The following is a 21,526-nucleotide window of genomic DNA, read 5'->3' as shown; positions in this document are numbered from 1 at the left end:
CTACAGGGAGACCACTGGGCTCATATCCCCACCTAGAACTACACCAGTGGGGAGGGATCGCTCAGTGGTTTGAGCATTGGCTTGCTAAACCCAGGGTTGTGAGTTCAGTCCTTGAGGGGGCCACTTAAGGATCTGGGGCAAAATCAGTACTTGGTCCTGCTAGTTAAGGCAGGGGGCTGGACTTGATGACCATTCAGCATCCTTTACAGTTCTATGAGAGAGGTATATCTCCATATATTATTATTATTATAGACATGAAAAGATGTCAGATCTTGTCTAGCCTATTCCCCACTCCAGGCTTGTTTCTGCTGGACTTCACCCACTCTAGTATGAAGTATCTAGACTGGGGCTCCCAGCTCTTCCCTAAGGGAGATAATTCTATGCTCTAATATGTGTAATAATTAGGAAGCATTTTACTACATCTTACATTTTCCTTTGATTACTTTCCTCCGGTGATACCACCATGGACCCCCCCAATGAATCCCGACCCCCCCCTCCTCTTCACAGAAACTCTCATTCAGGTCTGTTTGACAAATCCAGTAAACATCTTCACCTTGCAGAAGCATTTAGACAGAAAATGTAGACTAAAAGCTCCTCTAAACCAATGCGTCTTCCCCCTTCTTTGTAAATCCAGTGCATGTTAAATGAAACTCATATGCTTCTTGAAGCTGTCTGTGTTATTATTGGAACTGATGTACATTCCCTCTAACCAATCTATTTTTATTTGAAGCACTTATGCTGTATGAAACCAAGCATAATAACTACAGTCAATATAGATATATTTGTTTTTATTTAAACTCATAAGTGTGCTAAAAGCAATAAATGCTTTCCCCACTGCAAACCAATATACACATATAATAGATAGAAAGTGTATGGATCAGTCAAAACAGGAGTGTCCGCTTACCCAAAGGGCTGCTTCTAAAAACCACTGAGAGTTATTATTCCAGACGGCTTCAGGGGACAATGGGGCTTCAGAAGCAACATGCTCAGCACTGGGCTGGGGGGGACCAAGGCTGGTGTATGGATGGTAGTAGTTCTATTCAGCTGGAAGGATAAAGCTACAATATTTGTGTCTGAGAGTTAGTGGGCAGCTGGGGAGTGTGGCAGGGACAGCAAAGGGAGACTAGCTCTCACCCCAAATAACAAAATGGAGGTTCGTTCTTACCACAACATTTAGTTATTGAAACTCTTCCAGCTTCTTAGCATATACGCAACATGCCTGAGGTGGCACATGACCAGGATTCATCACTGAATTTGGGCCGCTATGTCCCAGTCAAGCACTAGTGGCTTTGCTTTCAAACTAAACAACAGCACCTCTGGATTCTGTGATTTTTCTCTCCCGGTGGGCCCAGACAGAACCTGGCCAGGAGCTGGGGGAGGGAAGAGGTGGGGAGATGTAATTCTCTTTACACAGGGTTGGGGTGACTCTCAGTGGTATAAAGGCTGGGACTGGGAGATGCAGCGTCTCCTCAGAGTCCCATTGTAGCTTTGCACATTCTGCCTGGCTTCCTGGTTTTTCGATTAGGAGCAAAATGAGCCTCTGCAAATTCATCTCTCTCCTGGAATGGCCAGTTCTACTTCTGAGACCTAAGATGGAAGGTGCTGTTTAAGTTGCTAAAGATTGTAGCATGGAGTGTGTTTGCCCTCTGTTGGACAGAAGCCAAACTGCTCAAATGTGTGCCATAGGCCCTACACTAACGGCTAATGGAGATTCTCCTCTAGGTTTACATGTTAGGGGGTTTGGTTTTTGGAGTGGGGCACTCTATCACTGCTGTTGCTATGAATTTCTGAGGGGCCAGCGTGTCCAGAGTAGTGGCAGCAAGGAGGCTCCTGGATCCCACAGGTGAGCAATATTACGGGGAGGAGAGAATCTTCTTTGTGTGTGCGCAATGTGCCTTAGGGGGCACGTGACCAGGATTCATCACCAAATTTGGTCCACTGGTTGGATCATTAGCTTCCCAGGCCAGGTACTGATGGGGAGCATGACACGAACACTGATCCATGCCCCCCAGGAGGAAGGAATGGGAGACTGTCTCAGAAAATGTCTCAGACACTAATGAGCCTGTGGAATATTCGTCGATACTGTGGTGATGAGCATCAGTATAAAGCCCTAAGGCAGACAGCCTGATAAAGGCTTCCTGTGGCAACCATCCCTGCTTCTGGCTCACAGATGGGCCAGGAAAGCTAAACAGAGCCTCTATGTGCTGAAGCAAGACTGTGGTTACAGATAATGGTGACATGCCACTCCACATAGGGTAACAAATCCTGCACGGCATCTCCGCTTTGCCCCAGGAAAGGAAGCAATATCATTTATTAATTTCATACCCAGGTCCCACTTAGCCTCCACTCATGTGTCCTTCCTCGCTAATGTTTTTAGTTAACCACAGGAGAAAGAATGTGTCCTTTATGCTGCCCAAGGCACATGAGTGGCATGGCTGCCACTGTTTAGTGTGGGATGGCAGGAAGGGTGGGTGTGAACATGTAGGTCAGAGCTCACGTTCCCTCATCCAGCTGGTGACTCTCCCATTCCATCATTCTCAGCTCTCGCTCTTGCCTTGACTCGGAAGAGTGATCAAGTTTAGCTAATGTGATGACTAAGCTTGAGCTAAACTCAACCACTTTGCCGACTCAAGACAAAACCGTGGTGTAACTGTACTTTAGTGCTCTGGACTCAGGCTATTTTCCTGTGATGGCCTCGGTGTGGGGAGGCTTCCCCCACTGGGATATCTGAAAGATGTAGCTCTGGGTTTGTGGAAAGCTTTGGCACCATTTTGGCATGGCACATACTTTAGTGCGGGGGAGCTCCAGGCACATGGTAACCTCCATTTAGAACCATTTCCAAGGCCAAATGAAAAACAGCTGCACATGGCTGAGGATATTGGTTTGAAAAATGATGGTAAGGGGGGAGAGAGACCGGCTTGGGGAGCTGTAGTGGGATATTGAGCCTATCCGCTCTTGGTGCGTGGTTCAGATCTCAGCCAGGTCAGCGCTGACTAGAAGCAGCTACCGGATGACAGTTGTTTAGTAGCTTTTGCATAAAGAGTGTTGGTTGGTCTCAGAGCAGTTCCTAGTGGACAAGAGTCTAAGTCACCAGTGCTTCTCTTATGATTGGCAGTAACTAGCCACCTTGCGGGAGACACGGCGGAGGCCAAAGAGTGGGTAGATCATGGAGACTCAGCCTCTCACCCCTAGGGCTAAGGAAAATGGTCAGTGTGGGGGACAGCTTGTCCCACCTCTGCCATTGCTGTACCTTTTTTGGAGAGGGTTAAATAAGGAGCTTCTTTCTCCAGAGCTGCCAGCCCAGCTCCTTTCATCAGCAATAATTTACCTTAGCAATACGAGAGAGAGAGAGAGAATCTCAAGAATGAAGAAAGTGATGGGGGTGTGAGGGCATCAGGGTGAGATTTTAAAAGTAAAATATCAAAAGAAGTTGTGGCAGGGATATCCTCTGGCTGCCACTGAAATCAACAGTCACCCTGAACCCCCCAGCCTGATTCTCACCTGCCTTTCTCCCTGGGTCGTCACTGACATCTGCACAAGAGGAGTGAAAAAGGAGTGTCAAATGCTATCATTTGGATCCTGGTATGTTTGATGCTGACTTTGTGCAGGTTTAGAGGATGATGACTTTCATTACTTTGCCATGCAGTGTATTGGAGTTAATTCTCTCAGCTGGCAAGGCCTGGTGTGATTCAGAGGTTACTTACATTGCTAAGTGCAGGGGGAGCACCTAGCAATACTCTGCAGTGCCTCCCACTGGTAGGAGCATAGGCCCTGGTCTATGGGCTTAACCCAGCCCATCTTGGATAGAGGAGGACAGTGAAAGTGGTGATGACAGAAGGACGAAGTCCGCTTCCTCTAATGGTAACTTCACATCATATTCAGTATTACTGTGGGCCAGACTCTGATCTCAGTAGTTTTCCTGGAATAAATCCAAAGACGGATATCAGTTTGGTTGCTTCAGATTTACACTGTCATCACAGAGCAGAATCTGGCTCCAGGGGTACTATGTGCTCAGCTTTTCAGAGCAGGGCTTTGAAACAGGCTCAGCCAAACGTTCTCTCCTTTGTAACTGCGATATCTTCGGCTGCCTGCTAGGGCTGAAAGCATGTGGTTGGTTGGGAAGAGCATCTGTGTTTTCTAGCAGCCAGGTGCTAAGCAAACCATGGATGCTGATCTCTGCTGCTCTTTCCTCACCTCCTTAAAAGCCTCCTTTCCATTCCCATCACTAGTACAGAGAAAGGGTTCTTGTCTTTCCTAATGGCTCCCACAGCAGTCACTCACTTGGGTCCCACTTGCATGGCTTGTGAAGGCTTGAACTAGGAGACTCCAGCTGTGGGTCAACATACCACCCCCCTGGAGTTAAACTATAGAAATCTCTGTTGCTTTAACATCTCAAGTGCTTTTATTTTAGCAAATAGCTCTGCTGCTGTCATTGCATGGCACTTGCCTCTGCTTATTCCTTTCTTGAGGCTGCTGGTGCTCAGCTCTCCGCTGCTCTGGTCACTGCCTTTACGACTACAGGCTAGTGATGGGTTGCTTCCCAGGTAGAGTCCCAAGAGAGGCCTGGACTTTAGATGCAAAAGAGAGGCTTGGTTCAGCAATTAATAGAGACGCTTCCAAGAAGAATGACCCTTCAGAAAACGGTCAGAGCTGGTGGGTCTCATCCCAGTTCCAAACAGGCAGGTGACAGTATCGGCAAATACCCCACCAGCTCCATTGCAGCTAGTGCTACATGGCCATCTCAGCAAAGGCTGAGGACTGAATGGGCCACAGAGAGTGAGCTCTCCTCCCCAGAGCTCCCGCCTGGTCAGTGTTCAGGCACATCACCAGGAAGGAACTCTCACAGCCTTTTCCCTTGCTGGCCCTGTTCTGTGGATAAAGTTCAGTGGAAAAGTCCTGCAGGGAGGAAGTGTCGTCTAGTGATCTAAGCACCTGTCAGGGAGTCAGGGGTCTTTGATTCTATTCTTACGTGTTCTTGGGAGAGTAACTTAACCTCTCTGTTCCTCATATTCATCAGCAGTAAAATGAGCTTGAGGACACAATAACTGGTATGGAATATATGGATAGAATGGGAATAACAACACTTGTCCACCTTGCATGGGATGTTAGGAGGTTTAATTCATGACCATAAAGTGCTTTGAAACCTTTATATGGAAGAATATTGTTATTGATACTGTGGTAGCATATTAGAGTTAGGGACCAGGGCTCCACTGTACTGCTGAAGCCACTGGGCAGTGGGTGGTTAGGCCTAGTGGCAGAAGTTCACCTACCGGTTAGAGCTGCGTCCAGGGTGGGCAGAGTCCAGGAAACAAGCCAAGGGTCAGTACCGGCGGGACAGACGATGAATGCCAGAACTAGGGGTAAACCCAAGTTGTAAGCCAGAGGCAGAGCCAGGGATCAAAACCACAAGTCTGAAACCAGAGTGGGAGCTGGAACAAGGGCAAGCATAGCTGCAGGTGTCATACGCATTTAGCAGCCACTGATCGCCTGTCAGAGCCAGGCTTTTAAACAGGTCTGCTAAACCAGCAGCCCACGATGGGCTGTGGCCACGCTGTCAGTTCCAAGGCAGTATACTTGGGCTCACTGGTCACCTAGCCCAGAAGTACCTATTGAAAGCCATGAGGTGGGTGAGCACAAGCCCCCCTGCATCTGAAGGCCCCTCCCCCAGCCTAAGGGGAGGAGCTACTGGACCCGGGATTCAAATAATTACAGGGGACAAATGATGAAAAACAGGGTTGGGAATGAGGGTCATAGTTATAAAATCAGGGATCCATAGTGGGACACCGAGCAGAGAATCCCGGACAGCACCCACTGCTCCTCAAAGGTGTCTAGGGAGCCAGCGGACACCGCCCAGAGGAACTCTGCCCAGAGATTTAAACCAGGGGAGGAACAGAAGTAGGCTCCATAGTCGCAGAGCACCCCCTCGTCCAACTTCCTCCTCCTGGTATTATAAATGGCTACTTTAGCGAATGCCAGGAAGAGGTTGATGAGGAGATCTCACGACTTCATGGGGCCACAGATGGGGTGTGCAGAGATGAAGAGATGTGGGAAGCAGTGCAGCCAGAACCATAAAAGAAGGTTCTGGAGGAGCCTGAAAAAGGGCTGCAACCTGGCACACTCCAGACAGAGGTGTGTCATGGTCTCCCTCAAGCGGTGATGGGGGTGAACCACGTCAAGTACACGCCTGTGCTCATGGCTCCATGGAGGAGCTGCCAATCAATATCCCCGGCAGGCCGTGGAACCAAGGTGGAATACAGGTTGGTCCACCAGGGTTCCTCGCCCTCAACAGATGGTAGGAGGTCCTGCCTCTTAGTATCAGGGTTAGACACGAGGGTGAGGAAATGAAATGTGTGGAGCACAAGAGTGTACAGATGTGCCTGGGGCATGGTTCAGAAATGAACTGGCTGCAAGTCACGCAGCTGGCTCGGGGTGTGTAGAGTGGGCGGCTGTGGGGGATCTCAGGGCAGGGGCTCAATGAGAAAATTCAAAGGGACAAGGATGAGGGACAGGCAGGGAGCACCCTCATAGAATCCTAGAAGATTAGGGTTGGAAGAGACCTCTTAGTCCAACCCCCTGTTTAAAGCAGGACTAATCTCAACTAAATCATCCCAGCCAGGGCTTTGTCAAGCCGGGCCTTAAAAACCTCTAAGGATGGAGATTCCACCACCTCCCTAGGTAACCAATTCCAGTGCTTCACCTCCCTCCTAGTGAAATGGTGTGTCCTAATATCCAACCTAGACCTCCCCCACTGCAACTTGAGACCATTGCTTCTTGTTCTGTCATCTGCCACAACTGAGAATAGCCTAGCTCCATCCTCTTTGGAACCCCCGCTTCAGGTAGTTGAAGGCTGCTATCAAATCCCCCCTCACTCTTCTCTTCTGCAGACTAAATAAGCCCAGTTCCCTCAGTCTCTCCTCTTAAGCCATGTGCCCCAGCCCCCTAATAATTTTCTTTGCCCTCCGCTGGAGACTCTCCAATTTGTCCACATCCTTTCTGTACTGGGGGATAGGACCTGCTCAATAAAGGCCCGAGAGTCGGGCAGTAAAGCTGCCGTCACCTCCTGGATTACGTGCTGGGGCATATAAGGGGTGGCAGGGGTGGCTCCAGGCACCAGTGCACTAAGAGCGTGCCTGGGGCGGCAAGCCACGGGGGGTGGCCTGCTGGTCGCCATGAGGGCGGCAATAAGGTTGCCTTCAGCGGCATGCCTGCAGGAGGTCCACCAGTCCCGCGGTTTTGGCAGCAATTCGGTGGCGGGTACTCCGAAGGCATGGGACCGGTGGACCTCCCGTAGGCATGCCACCGAATCTGCGTTACCAGCGGACCGCCCACAGCAGGCATGCCACCGAAAGCCGCCTGACTGCTGTGCTTGGTGCGGCAAAATACATAGAGCTGCCCCTGAGGGGTGGAGAGCCCCATGTGCCAACCAAGCACAAGAGGATCCACCCAGTCCCTTCAGGTTGTAGTCCAGGAGGTGTCCAATTCTGATGATTCCTACCAGGACCAAGCTCTGGCGCACTGAGGTGGGCTCTCACCTGCACACCAAGTTGACCTAGCTCAGAAGTAAGTCAGGGAGCAGACCAGTGGCTGGTCTGGTCCCTGATAGCTAAGCACAGTACACACATAAGAAAGAGACAGTCCCTGCTCCAAAGAACTTGCAGAAGAAACAGATGAGACACAACGGGTGAGATAAACCAACAAACAGGGGTTGAGAGACAGTAACAGTGACATGATCATAACTGGCATAATAAACAGCAGTTGTGATACCCATTCCTTAGCCTTTGCCAAGTGTTAAGATGTTGCAGAAGAGCATAGTATTACTATGCAGTTAGCTCTCTCCCCACCTTCAACAGACCGTGCCCTCTTTTGTCATCCCTATTTTCTAAGGGGATATAATTCTATCAGATACATTATTGAGAGTGCCCCAAGATCACCTGAGCCAGAATCGGACAGAGAAACTCATACCATTAGCTTTGGAAGGCAAAGCCGATTGATCCATGAGTGTCTATTCAGGCAGGCTTCTGCCTAGAGTACCTCCCTGGCTAATCCATTTACCATCCTGTTTGCATGTTTGCTGAGGTCTTCAGATGGGCTTTATGAAAGGGAGGATTTCTCTGTAATGAGAGGAAACAAACAAGATAAAAAGGCAGAGATAAGCGACAAGACAGGATTTCAATCCTAACCTCCGTTTAAACTGAGTGGCTGTCAATACTAATAACATAAAACCAGCAGTGAAGTGTGGCTGACATACACTGGGCTATGGAATGCTCAGACATCTGAAAATTTGATCAGAAATTACAGCAGCAAATACAATCAGTGTGTCTGGAATTTTTGTTTCATTCATTTCTTTTATATCTGCTGGGAGTCACGAAGAATCCTCACCATGTTTGCATAGCACATTTGGTCAGTGGTGAGTCCTTTCCAAATCATCTGACCCCATGAGGTTCTTTATAGGTGTAGCTAAGGTCTGGTGTTAAGGTAAGGTGTGTACCTGAGTATGCCTCCGAGTATGTGCCTTTACTACATCTCTGCCAGTGAGCTGTATGTGGGGTATAGGAATCATTCACAGCACCGTTGATCAGGAGCACCTGAAAAGTATGTGTTCGATATGTCTCAAATGTGGGGTGCTGCAGGTCAGGGTTGAGGGTATCGGCAGAGCTGTGTGGCAGTCCAGGACTGGAATAGCAGGGGGTGATGCAGATCAGGATTGGGAGGCCTTGAGGGAGCTGCGTGGGGAGCCAGGAGTAGAATATCAGGCAGTGCTGCTAATCCAGAATGAAGTGCCCTGAAGTCAGTGGGAGTTGGGGGTGCCCCCGCAGGACCATGCCCTATATTAGATTGAACACAGTGAGGGGTGACAATAAACAAAGGGTGAGGGGGTAAGTATGGGAAGTCACATGTTCAACAGGGAAAGATCAGGAGCACAAATTGCAACAAAATATATTCATAAACACAGCTGGAAGGCACAGCTTGGATGCTGAAGCAGAAGGAGTTCTTGGCAGTGCTGTCATGGGCCAATCAGCTTTAGAAGTTATCTGGAAAGTAATTGCTGGTTACCCTTCTATACTACCTCTGTTTTCCTTCTATTTCCCTATTGCCCAAACCCAGGGTAAACTGCATCTGTCTCCTCTCTGGCCTCCCCAACTTCCCCACTCTCTTCAGTTCTATTCAGATCTATCTTTCTCATCCACCACCCAGCCCACGTCACCCTGCCCTGTGTGTGTGCCGGAACAGCAGCCACTGGAGTAAGTGGAAACTGACCCCTGTCAGGGGATGGCTGAATCTGCTCTATGACATCCAATTTTATCATCTGAGGTCATCTTTTACTTTAGTTCTCAGTGCTAATAGGACTCTCTGTGGTGCATGTATTTTTGGTGGTGTTAATGATGTGCTACTGAACTCCTGTCCATTAAATCAAATCAAATTCATTACAACTATCTTTGGCATCCTTCCTGCTCTGTACCCCTCTTACATCCCTGTTTGACCATCTGCATGTGCAGGACTGCTCTGCAACGCAAGCATGCATTGGATTTCCAGTGGCACTATTTCAAACTTTACTAAATGTTCAAGAGATGAACCGGCCCCTTCAGGAAAATGAAACCAATAACACATGGCCCACCCCTCCCATAATCACATAATGTGTTGTTAGTATATGTCTCACTGAGTTATCTGCTGTACCCCCCACTATCTAGACTTTCACATCTTCCCCCACCACACACACACTGTGGGAAATGCAGGTGTATTTCTTCCCAATATGTTTTGTCTCCTTGCTTACATGCTTTGAGAAGCAGTGAAATATCTGACAATGCTAACTTTTAGAGCAACTTCATTGGCATCTGAGGAGCACTAGAGATGTGTGGGAAACGATTGTCCTGTCTCATGAAAATTTTCAAGATTTCAAAATTTTTCCCTGTCCTGAATTGAGATGAAAAGTTGAAATCTTGAAAATTTTCATAAACCAAAAGTTTGGGGAAAAAATTGCTTTGGGTCAATCAATTTTTTTTAAAATAATTTCAGAACTTTTTTCATTTACATTTTGACTAGGTTTAAATTTTTAAGAAAATTGTTACTCTAATTTGCTTAAATGTCAAAAGGAATTTCATTTTGATCTAGAAAACCAGATTTTTTTTGGTTTAGAAAGTGTCAATGTCACATTTCAAGAATTCCAACATTCTTCAAAAAAAAATCTACAAATCAAGAAATTTGTTGAATCTGATCCTTTCCTGCAAAAAGTTGGCATTTTTTGATGAAAAAATATTTTGTCAAACGATTCCTGACCAGCTCTATTTAGTGCACATTAAAACAAGTGGAGAAGTTTACCCCTCAGAACAAGTTTTTCAGGTTCTCTGCAAACTCAGGCAGGTGTCTGCATTGGTCACATTTGCTTCACATTTTGAAGGTTTGCTTTGTAGCCATAACAGCTAGAGACTTACTACTTTTTATATGAAAGCTGTTAAAAAGTCCATGAATACCCTTGTGGCTAGTCCTTCATGCCCTGCTGCGACATACCCCACACTTTGGGAAAGATTGTTCTGCTGAGTGGTATCTGCCCTTTTCAGTCGTAGAATCATGTGAACAGCTGAACTTCATGCATCCCTCAGGGCCTGGGCAGTGCTGGATGAAGGCAGCAGCAGGCAGCTTAGCCTTGCTGGGTTTGTTTTCATTTGAAAACAACAAAGATAATATTTCCCTCCTCACCACACTCCCTTTGTCCTTTTTTTTCTTGTGCGTGTTTGGAGTCAGTGTTTCGGCTATAACTAGGTCAGGGAGCCTAAGTAGGTCACGTTGGCTTCCTAAACATGGTAAATCTGGAAGCAGAGCTCGGAAGGGAAGGGCTGACGGTGTGTAAACAAAAGGCAAGATGCTGGCCTAGTGAGAGGGGCTGTGCCTGGAGTGACACGCTAGGGCAGCACGCTGCCATCCAGAGCCTGAGAAACACCAGAGTGAACACAGAGGAGGGGAAACTGAAGGCAGGGAACGGGGTCTGGGCTGAGGGTGAGGGCAGTGTCTGAGGGGGATGAAGAGTGGGAATGGGGCTGGAAAGACAGCAGGGTCTGAGAGGAATAAGGTGAAGGCAGAGAGTAAGAGCTGTGTGTGAGAAGCGAAGAGCAAGAAGTGGGCCGAGGGCAGAGGGGGCTGGGTGTGAGGGGTGGTCGGAGGCAATTGTGTAGGGTGGAACTCATCAGTCACAGAGATAGGCACCACGAAGGCTCCAGCATGATCCATCCCTGTATACCACCACTCTCCTCTAGAGAGGGGGTCTGGAAGATGGGACAACTAGATAAGAGGGAAATGGGTTATGACCATGCTGAGGCCTCTCCAATGTCCCTCATTTCAAGGAGTGTCACTCATTTTAGCTCCAAAAGTGCCCACATTCTATGCAAATGTGGTGTCCCCTCACGGTTGTTGAAAATGATTTCCATCAGAAATACAGCACAACGAAGCCAAGGTACCTGAGCTACTGACACTAAAGAGTGGGAGGAATCCCACAGCATTTTAAGTTTCCTGAATATATCGGTTTTTGGGCCTAATTTTGGGTCTTTGTCTCATAATGTGTCACACATTTGGGCCTTGGCAGGGTGAGAATTATGCATACTTCCCACCCTGTGGGACCCCTGACAAGTTTCTGCAGAAACGTGGGGATTTTCTTTTCCCATCTGTGGCTTCTCTGCGCCGTTATCACAATGCAAGGCATTTATTTGCTGCATGTCATGGGTGCAGACCCTGGTGCAGCAATGCAGGCACATCTGCCATGCTGCTGAATGCTGGGGATACATGCATGCACACAGGTGCACTACCTCCTGAACTGAGCAGAATGCTGCAGGGGATGGGCTGGACTGCCAAGTGCCCAACTCTCAGCCAGCCACTCCAGGTAATGCCCTAAGATTTGGTGTTAATTGACAGCAGCTCCATGGGGGCCAGAAGAGTAGCAGCGAAGGGTTAAAGGAGCTCACTTGGTTTGTCTTTTTGTCTTCGCATTCTTAAGCATGGCTGCAAAATGCACTGGGGTGATGGGCAATGGCTGCAGTGGGTCAGTCAGAACCCTCACTCACTCTCAGCTGTTCAGAGAGCCTCAGGCTCCTGTGCTCCAGCTCTCACCCAAGGGTCCTTCTCCCTTAGGCTCCAATTAAAGGTATTTTAGTTTTCTCCTTCCCTAGAGTGTATTCGTTCTGACTTGGGCTGCCACTGGCTAGGGACAGCTCGGCCTATTTTTCCCCATTTGTGCTGGGAGGTGCGGTACTGAGCATCACAGTGATTTGCCTCTGGGGACGGGGGTGGGTTTGGACTCTAGGGAGAGAAGGAAGAAGGACCCTAGGAAACCTTAGTGAGGAAAGGTTTATTCATAAATGATAACCAGACTCTTTTGCCTGTGCCAGAAGCAGAGTTATTGCTGTGAGGATCGTATGCAGCTTTGATTCTAGCGGCTGAAATCCAGTGATCATCTCCGGGACACTGCTATTCTTTTCCTGTAATGCCTATAAAGTCCTGCATGTAGGGGCTCTGTAAGTAAATATTACAAGCAGAAGACCTTTCTCAGTGATGCAGTGGATGGACTGGGGGTACTCTGATGCGCTGCCAATATTTTAACAAAAGGCATCAACATATATGTAATCTGTGGTAAGCCTCATGTGCCAGGTTGCAATTGCTGCAAGGCTGAGGCAAGGGAAGGGGATGGAAGTATCTATTTGTTTATTTACCTGTTTTTAAAAAAATTCACTGTTTTGAAACTACCAGCAAGAGGGAGAGGCTGCACCTTGGAACAACCCAATGTAACAGGGTGGCTCACCTCTTACAGGCTGAAAGGCCTGGGGCTAGGCAACCCTGACAACTAAGGAGGCACACCTCTGTTGGGTCAGGTGCTTCTACTATGACAGCAGCAGGAAGTTGCAGTAGGGGTTTGTTGAGTGGGTTTTTTTGTTTGGTTTTTGTTTTTGAGAGAGATCACACTGCTGAGTCTGTCAAGGAGAGAAGATGTGGCTGAAAGCTCTGGAAGAGAGACCCCTGAGGGCAGAAGTTAAGGCCTAGTTCGGCATGACAATGCTGTTGTTTTGGGAAAAGGAGAAGTGAATAAAAAGCTGGACAGAGGGTCACAGATCAATTGTCTGGACAGAGGGAGCCTGCTTTGCTGTGGGTGTAGTTGAAGAGCCCTGAGGAATGGGGAGCTTCTCATGTTGGTATAGCTGTGTCACTCTGGTGTGTGGATTTTTCACACCCTCGACTGACGTAGTTATACTGATGTAAGTTTGTAGTGTGGACCTGGCCTGTGTCAATCACCAGACAGTAGAAATGCACTAACTAGTGTGGAGTGCTTGTCTCCAATAAAAGATGTTACGTGCTCCCCAGTAGGAAAAGTCCATCAACACTAGTTAGACTACTGTGAGCCATTAAAATAGACAAAAGACTTTCTTGTTCAGCTATTCCCCGCCATGAAGATGAATCATGCAAGTGGATTCCTCCCATCAGCTGAGTTTCCAGCTCAGAGCACAGGAGTGGAAGGGAATAAAACCCCCGAACAAGAAGGAACTGTATCTCTGTGCTGTGTGGACTCTGAGGGGCAATGTTTTCTAGGCATGAGCAGGAGAACCCCAGTGCTTTGCCTGGGTTAGCCGTGAAGAACATACAGAGCTCACTTAGCATAAAAGCTTTTATTAGCTTTTGAAACTTATGATTGTAAGTCATTTGTGTATGTATGTTTACCTGCTTTAACCTTGTAAATACACCTCTACCTCGATATAACGCGACCCGATATAACACGAATTTGGATATAACACGGTAAAGCAGTGCTCCGGGAGGAGGGGGGGCGGGGCTGCGCACTCCAGTGGATCAAAGCAAGTTCGATATAACACGGTTTCACCTATAACGTGGTAAGATTTTTTGGCTCCCTAGAACAGTGTTATATCGGGGTAGAGGTGTAACTCTCTTATTTCCTCTTCCTATTATTAAATGTTTAGATAGTTTTTGTAATAGGATTGGCTGCGGGCATTGTCTTTGGTGTGAGATCTAAGGTACAGTTGACCTGGGGTGACTGGTCCTTTGGGACGAGGAGTAACCTGAATAGTGCTGTGATTTTTGGTGTAAGGGACTGTCTATCACAAAGGTAGGTTAACCTGGGTGGTGAGACAGATCGTAATACCCAAGCAGACTGTGTGTGACTCTGTGCTCCATGATAAGGCTGTTCTAGTGTCTGAGGAATTTACACTTAATAATTGGTTGATGTAATCTAAGTATAGAACTAAAAACCGGTTTGGAGTTTGTGCCCTGAGGTTGATACTCACACTCTTTAGCCACTGCAGGGCAGTTTGACATTGGCATAGTCAGCAGGATTCACATTCCACAGGTCAATTAAGTTTATAGATCATAACCCCAGTGCTGTTAAGAGTTTGATATTGATATGGAGAGCTTTAAAAGTTAAAGAATAGACACAGGAATTGAACCACAGTTGTATGATGGTCTTGTGAAAAAAGACCTTGAATGTTTATGCTTGCAGAGGGGAATATCCTGTAAAAAGAAAACTGCAGTTCAGGAGCGGAGAGCATTGCTCTTAAGTTTTGACTAGGTGCCCAGGGAAGATGATGTGGTGGAGCCCAAGGATCCTCCTTCCCCAAATTTCACAGAGACCACCTTAAGGGAACTGGCCCAACTGCAGCACCTGAGAGCCCAGGAGGAACACAGGCACCAGAGACTGATGATGGAATTGCAGATCAGGGAGACAGAAGCAACTGAGGCAGTTGAAGAGAGAGCCCACCAGAGGCTAATGGAAGCTCAAGCTATTCAGCTCAAAATACCAGTGCAGCAAAAGTAGCTTCTCCAGCAAGTGAGTACACCCCCCCCCCACACAACACAATGGCGTGGGGAAAAAGTCCAATTTATAAAGAAACTATGTAGAAGAGTTCCTGTCCCCCTTTGAGACACGATGTGGGATGCACAGTAATCCAGTGGATAAACAGATGCCTATCCTCTTAACCAGATTAACTGGGAAAACCAGACAAGTTTTAATAACATGGGGGAGGGTGATGCTAAGATATACAAAAAATGTAAAGAAAATGTCTTGAAAAGATTTAAGATTATCCTGAGACCTATCAATTGAAATATAGAAATCTCAGAATGTTTGACAATGTCACTCATGTTGAATATGTACCTAAAATGTGTAATTTTATGAGAAAATGGATAATGGAAGGGCTGAAGGTGATTATGGAAAACTATTTGATCTGATTGCCCAGGAGCAATGGGTAGTTACAGAGGAGGTAAATGCAGCTATTTGTGACAAAAAACCTTGCACAGTTTGAGGCTGTAGAAATTTCTGATGATCATACCCTGCCCACACTCCACCCAGAGTCCAGGCTCCCTCCTCCTGTGGTTCCCTTCCCAGAGCGCTCTGCCTTGGCTGGCCCAGGCTGGCTGGGGCTGGCTGGCCTGCCTCCTGCAGGGAGTCAGGGCGTCTGGTGCTGGGACTGTGCCACCTGGCACCCTGGGGCCGGGAGCGCTGCCGCCTCACTCTCTGGGGCTGGCTGTGCCGACCAGAGCACTGGGACTGGGCCCTCACTTCCTGGCCGCCCAGGCCAGGGGCCACGGTGGGGGTGCTCTGGGGTCCTGTAGGGGGAGAAGGGTAGAAGGGGGGGCAGATGGGGAGGGGCTGGGCCTTGGGCGCAAGGGCAGGGGCTGGGGGCTAGCCTCCCCCAACAGCCGGGTCACCGGCCATCCAAGTTTACTGCCCCTTTAATTGATTTGGTCAGGAAGGGTAAGGAAGGGACTCCTCTGGAGAGCATTGAGATTTGGGAGGGCTTGAGCCCAACCCACAAGCAGGAGATGTTGGCCCTCTTGAAACATCACAGGCTGGTATTTTCCAACCTGCCGGTCTAACTAACAAAATAGTGCATTCTATTGAAACTGCAGGGCCCTGCTCTGCTCCTAGCAGAGTACACTGTGCTAAAGGAGAAATGCAAAGACAGATTCAGGAGGCGGTGGAGGTGATTCTGAAATACAAAAGCACCTGGGTGTCTTCTATTGTGATGGTACCTAAAAGGGCTAAAACCATGATATTTTGCGTGGATTTTAGACGGTTAAATACCATTACCCAACCTGATCCTTACCCAACACCCCAGATAGAGGATCTACTGGATCTATTGGGGGTGTGTGTGCAAAATTCAGAAGTACTACTGTAGATTTGACTTGGGGGTATTGGCAAATTCCCTTAGATGTTGCTGCCCAGGAAAAGTCAGCTTTCATAGTGGAATGTGTCCTCTATGAGTTTAAGGTTATGCCTTTTGGATTAATTAATGGAGGGGTTACCTTTCAGAGGCCTGTCAATGAGGTGCTGTAGGGTTTACAGACCTTTTCCAGAGCCTGTGTAAACCTGAACCATGTGGGAATAGTATTGCAGAGGCTTAGAGAAGCCAACCTCACTGTCAAGGTGTCCAAATGTAAAGTGGGGTCCACCGAGATACCTTATTTAGGACACATAGTGGGTTTGTTCACCGTGACTCTTTACAAGTAGAAGCCATTCAGAATTGGCCTGCCTGATGAACCAAGAGGCAGATCCAATCCCTTATTGGTATGGCCAATTAGTATTGGAGGTTTGTAAAGGGATTTAGCAACATTGTGGCTCCCCTAACAAACAAACAAGGAGAAGCCAGACCTGGTGATGAGTACTGAGGCCTGTGAGAAAGGCTTCAAGGACAGAAAAGAGGCTTTGTCTACCGAGCCAGCTTTAGTCAGCCCCAATTTCAGCAAACCCTTTGTGCTGTGCGCTGATGCTTCTAACACTGGGATAGGCTCAGTGCCAATGCAGGCTGGGATGGGGCACAAGAGGCACAACATGGCCTTCTCAAGAAAAAACTGACCTTCACTGACCAGAAGTATGCTGTCATTGAGAGGGGATGTTATGCCAAAGTTTGGTCTATTAACTTAAGCCATATCTGTATAAGCATAGGCGTCGACTTCCCCTCTGCCCGGTGTGTACTTGACCCCCCCGCAACCGCCCCTGCTCTGCCTCTTCCCGCCCCTGCACCGCCCTCATCCCACCCCCATTCTACCCCTTCCCCAAAGTCCCCGCCCCTGCCCCACCTCTTCCCGCCCCTGCACTGTCCTCATCCCGCCCCCATTCCACCCCCTTCCCCCAAGTCCCTGCCCCTGCCCTGCCTCTTCTCCACCTGCCCCTCTGAGCACGCCGCATCCCTGCTCCTCCCCCTCCCTCCCAGAAAGTCCTAAGCACTGCCAAACAGCCGTGAGGTGGCGAGGGAGGTGGGGGATGGGAAGCACTGGGAGGGAGGGGGAAGGAGCAGGGATGCGGCATGCTCGGGGTGGGGGAAGGAGCCAAGGAGCGGGAGCTTGGCTGCCAGTGGGTGCGGAGCACCCGCTAATTTTTCCCCGTGGGTTCTCCAGCCCCGGAGCACCCATGGAATCAGCTCCTATGTGTATAAGAGAAAATTTTAAGATTTTGATGGACAACTCACCACCAATATGATTGCACCAGCCCTAGAGGAATATGACATGGAAATAGTCCACATCAAGGGAAAAGAAAATATAGTGGCAGATAGCTTAGCAAGTATAGGGGGATCCTGAGGCATATTCAGGAGCATCAGTGACACCCCTTCCTACACCATTTTTCAGTGGGGGATGACGCTGGCAGACCAGGTGCCAGCTCATGCCAAGGTCCCCCTGTCTCCACTGAATACTGACAAATACATATCTGGATCTGTCTGGCTCACCTGTATGTTAGTATTGTTAAAATTGGTATTAGAATGATAAGAATATGTTTGGTGTTTATGGAATGTTTGAGGGTTGCTGCATGCGGGTAATATTTGAGTGTTTGTATTGTAAGTCTCTATGACTATGTCAGTCATCAGAGAGGAGAGAGAGACTAACTAGTGAGGAGTGCTGGTCTCCAACAGAATGTGTTACGTCCTTCTCAACAGGAAATGGTCTTGTTTCCTTTTCCTATTACTAAATGTTTAGATAGCTTATTAAGGATTGGCTACAAGTGCTGTCCTTGGTGTGAGATCTAAGGTACAGTAGACCTGGAGTAAGTGACTGGTCCTTTGGGACTGGGAATAACCTGAATATTGCTGTGATGCTTGATGTAAGGGACCGTCTATCACAAAGGTAGATTTACCTGGGTGGTGAGGCAGATTGGCATGCCTAGGGGGACTGTCTGTGACTCCACATAAGCCTGTTCTTGTATCTGAGGAGTTTACACTCAATAATTGGTTGGTAAAATCTAAGTATAGAACTCACAACCAATTTGGGGTTTCTATCCTGGTTCGTAACTGTCTGCTCTGCAGTTGGTACTTGTGCTCTTGGGCCGCTGCAGGACAGCTTGACAGTCTGCACTACTGTAAAATGCTGCATGATATTGCACAGGAATGGTACAGCTAACTAAGCTGTAAATCAGCTGGAAAAATGAGCTGCAATGGGCCCCATCCATGCGCCATAGTTCCATAACTCATCCCCCTCACAGCTTCAGCCTTGTCTCCGTGTGATCCCATCAGAGGCAGTAGAATGTGGATGTTGACAAATTTATCCTCACATCACTCCTGTGAGGTAGGGAAGTGTTGGCTTTTCATTTGTAAAATGGCAATAATGAGGCACAGAGAGACGAAGCGACTTGCTCAAGGTCACACAGGAAGTCCGTGGCAGAGCAGAGAATCAAAGCTAGATCTCTTGAGTCCCAGTGAAGAGCTTAACCTCAAGATTGTCCTTCCCTGCTGGTGTAACTGAGATTAGACTCTGACGCATGGATTAGAAAAAAGTACAGTGCAAAAGTATATGTGTTGGGGGGAATGGGGCCAATTTCTTGTCTTGTGTTTTGTTCAGAGAATAAGGACATTTTCAGAATTTACTCTGAGATTGAGGAAATGGGAAAGCAACATACAAGCTACTCACAAGGCTAAGAAATCTCACTTCAGCATCCTGTATATGATAAAGATGTCCCTACAGGCCTCCTCTGTTACACAGTCTGCATGTCCAAAGGGAGGGTATGTCTACACAGCAGCTGGCAAGGTGCTGTCCCAGCGTGGGTAGACAGACATACTAGCTCTGCTCGAGCAGCATGCTAAAAATTACAGTGTGAACACAGCAGCACAGGGAGCGGCTCAGGCTAGCTGCCCGAGGATGCGCCCAGGTAGTTGGGCAGGATTGTACTCAGATACCTAGCCCATGCCAGTGTGTCCACGCTGCTATTCTGAGATGGGGGCTAACTCTGCTCGTGCTGTCTACTTGCTTTGGGAAGGACTCTCCCTTTATTAACGCTGAGTCTTTAAATGTACAGAAGTCAGGAATTACAGATGTGTAGTTCCCACTGCACCCGTAACTTGGCCCCTGTGTGTGATGTAAGACTTTATGTATTGCTCTAGATGGTGTTACAGTAATGGTTTAATATGTACATAGCTCCTTCTTCCTCCTCTTACGCTCCATGCAAACGTCACTCCTAATTGTGCACTTTAGTAAATCTGTCTCCTCTTTGCAGCTTTTTTGCTGCTCCCTGTGCATAGATCTAGTCCTGTTCTGGTGTGCATCACAATTTTCTTTGTATCCCTCCTTTAAACATTTCTATTGTGAAGTTTTCCAACAAGGGTCTAACTAAGGCATCTGTCCTACCTCACCACTGAGCTGCCCTGTGCTGTTGTACATGTGACTGCACGGTTTTGTTAACAGTTGAACTGTATGGTAAGGTACCAGGACACACCGAGGTCTTTAATGTTCGCACAGTACCACACATACCAGTAAAACTATAATAATAATAACAGATTAAATGTGGTGGTCCTTACTCAAGCAAACTCACCTCGATTACAATGAAAGTTTTGCTTGAGTAAGGACTTTAGGATTTGGTCCATTTACAAAGGTGGCAGATCTTCTACATCAGGCCTACTATCCGTCTGCAGTTTAAGTCCCTAGACTGCTTCTCTAAGAACCTTTCCTTTTTGTAGCCAGTCTGAGTCAAGAACAGTGTTACAGGATGATTGGCCCCTTTAAGAGTGTGTGGGGTGGGTGTCCAGTGCACCTGTGACTAGTTACCTGCTGCCCAGTTAAGTTTAAGGGAAGGCATGTGGTCCTTAAAAGGGGGGAGACAGCACCTGTGGAACCTGGTGTGAGTGCTGCTGAAAGGGTTGCTGAAGGGTGCTGCTGGGGGAGCAGCAGCTGAGAGTCCAGAAGCACAGACTGGAAGAGGAGGTGGCCTATGCAACCCCCTGACTGTAAAGGGCAGAGGTTACAGGCTGGGAATGTAAGTGCCAAGGGACAGCTGAGGGGAGAGACTGACCAGAGCTTGGAGGGCTGAAAATTGAGCCTGCTGGAGAGGCTTGAAGCCTGATGGACCTCAGGGAGGATGGGCTGTGCCTGGGTGTGGGGGCAAGGGATGGAAGAGACTTTGCTTTGGGTTTGACTGTACTTTGGTTTATTTGATAGTAAATCAGCCCCCCTCCCGAAAGGGTTTGCTATTGGATATAAGCCTCTGGATCATTACAGGGAACCTGTGAAGGGGAAATCAAGGCTGGGTGCTGCAGAACCATGCTTGGCCAGCAGGGAGTGCTACAGGGCAGGCACATCCTTTGACAGTGTTCACTTCTCAAGAACGTGGAATGTAAACAACCTGGCTGTTAGTATATAGGCCTGTTTGTTAGCCTGGGATAGAATTTTGGGTCTGACTTTGATATTTTTACTAATATGTGTGAATAAAGATACTGTGTGTTACATCTACCCAGAAGCAAATGGGATGATAAGAGCTGGAACTAAAGCGTTACAGGGTATGGTGGGACTGAAAGGCTGCCCAGTTCTTTTCTCAAGCCAAGGTCGAGCAACCAGTTAGGAAGGGCAAGGGGGCTGACAGGGGAAGCATGAGAGACACTAAAAGCCAAAGAAAGGCCTGGCCTTGGCCAGAGCACAACCTCACTCCTGACCCCTTCCATGGAATACAAAAGAGGTGGGACAAAGATCCCAGACTTACAACCCTCTAAAACACAACATGACCTTAAGTTGTAAGGGGTGTGACTAGAGGCTTGCACTGCAGGTACATTTGGGCCTGCTAAGGAGGAGGAGGTGGGAATGGGGAACAGGGACACAGGCAAGGCTCTGCAGTGTCAGAGCTGGGAATGGAGCACTGTGAAACAGACTCTGCCGGCGTGTAGAGCTATGAATATGCTCGCTTGAAACTAACCCTAATAAACATCGCACTGCCTGCACTTTTGACTTCTGGTCTTCTGCTTTCTGTCTGTGTGACAAGAACCAGGGGAGGGGGTGAAGGGAAAGCCCTCTAGCAATGGCCAATCAGAAAAAAGGGCTAGAGGGGCTGGATTTTCTCCTGAAGGGAGGATGAGCTACACCAGTCCTCATTCTATCCGTGCGTTGCTATATATGTGGCACTCAGGCTTTTTTCTTCATGCTCCCAATTAGCTATAGCTGAAGTCCACTGCAGCAGCACTTTTTTTGCTGGAGGGTTTTCTTTCTACAAGGCAGCAATAATCCTAGACCTCACAGGAGGCAGAAGGTACTGGAGAGTGGGTGTGATTCAGTGAGGCACTAACTGTCAAAGTGC

General features: G+C 48.1%; 1 protein-coding gene across 41 annotated transcripts in view; it reads left to right on the top strand.

Moving 5' to 3' along the window:
- The window catches only part of NRXN3 (neurexin 3), a 1,517,918-nt gene that overhangs the window by 9,938 nt on the left and 1,486,454 nt on the right, over window positions 1-21,526 (top strand). For 33 of the 41 annotated variants that reach the window (XM_045016752.1, XM_045016791.1, XM_045016790.1 and 30 more), the window contains exon 3: window positions 14,486-14,812. The gene's annotated coding sequence lies outside the window, so the exon portion shown is untranslated. Of the gene's footprint in view, window positions 1-12,937; window positions 13,669-14,485; window positions 14,813-21,526 lie in introns of those variants that run through there. The other 8 variants (XM_045016800.1, XM_045016799.1, XM_045016798.1 and 5 more) reach the window with 2 other exon arrangements.

Source organism: Mauremys mutica, chromosome 4, assembly GCF_020497125.1.
Source record: "Mauremys mutica isolate MM-2020 ecotype Southern chromosome 4, ASM2049712v1, whole genome shotgun sequence".
Lineage (NCBI taxonomy): Eukaryota > Metazoa > Chordata > Testudines > Geoemydidae > Mauremys > Mauremys mutica.
This window is presented reverse-complemented; position numbering and strand designations above follow the sequence as displayed.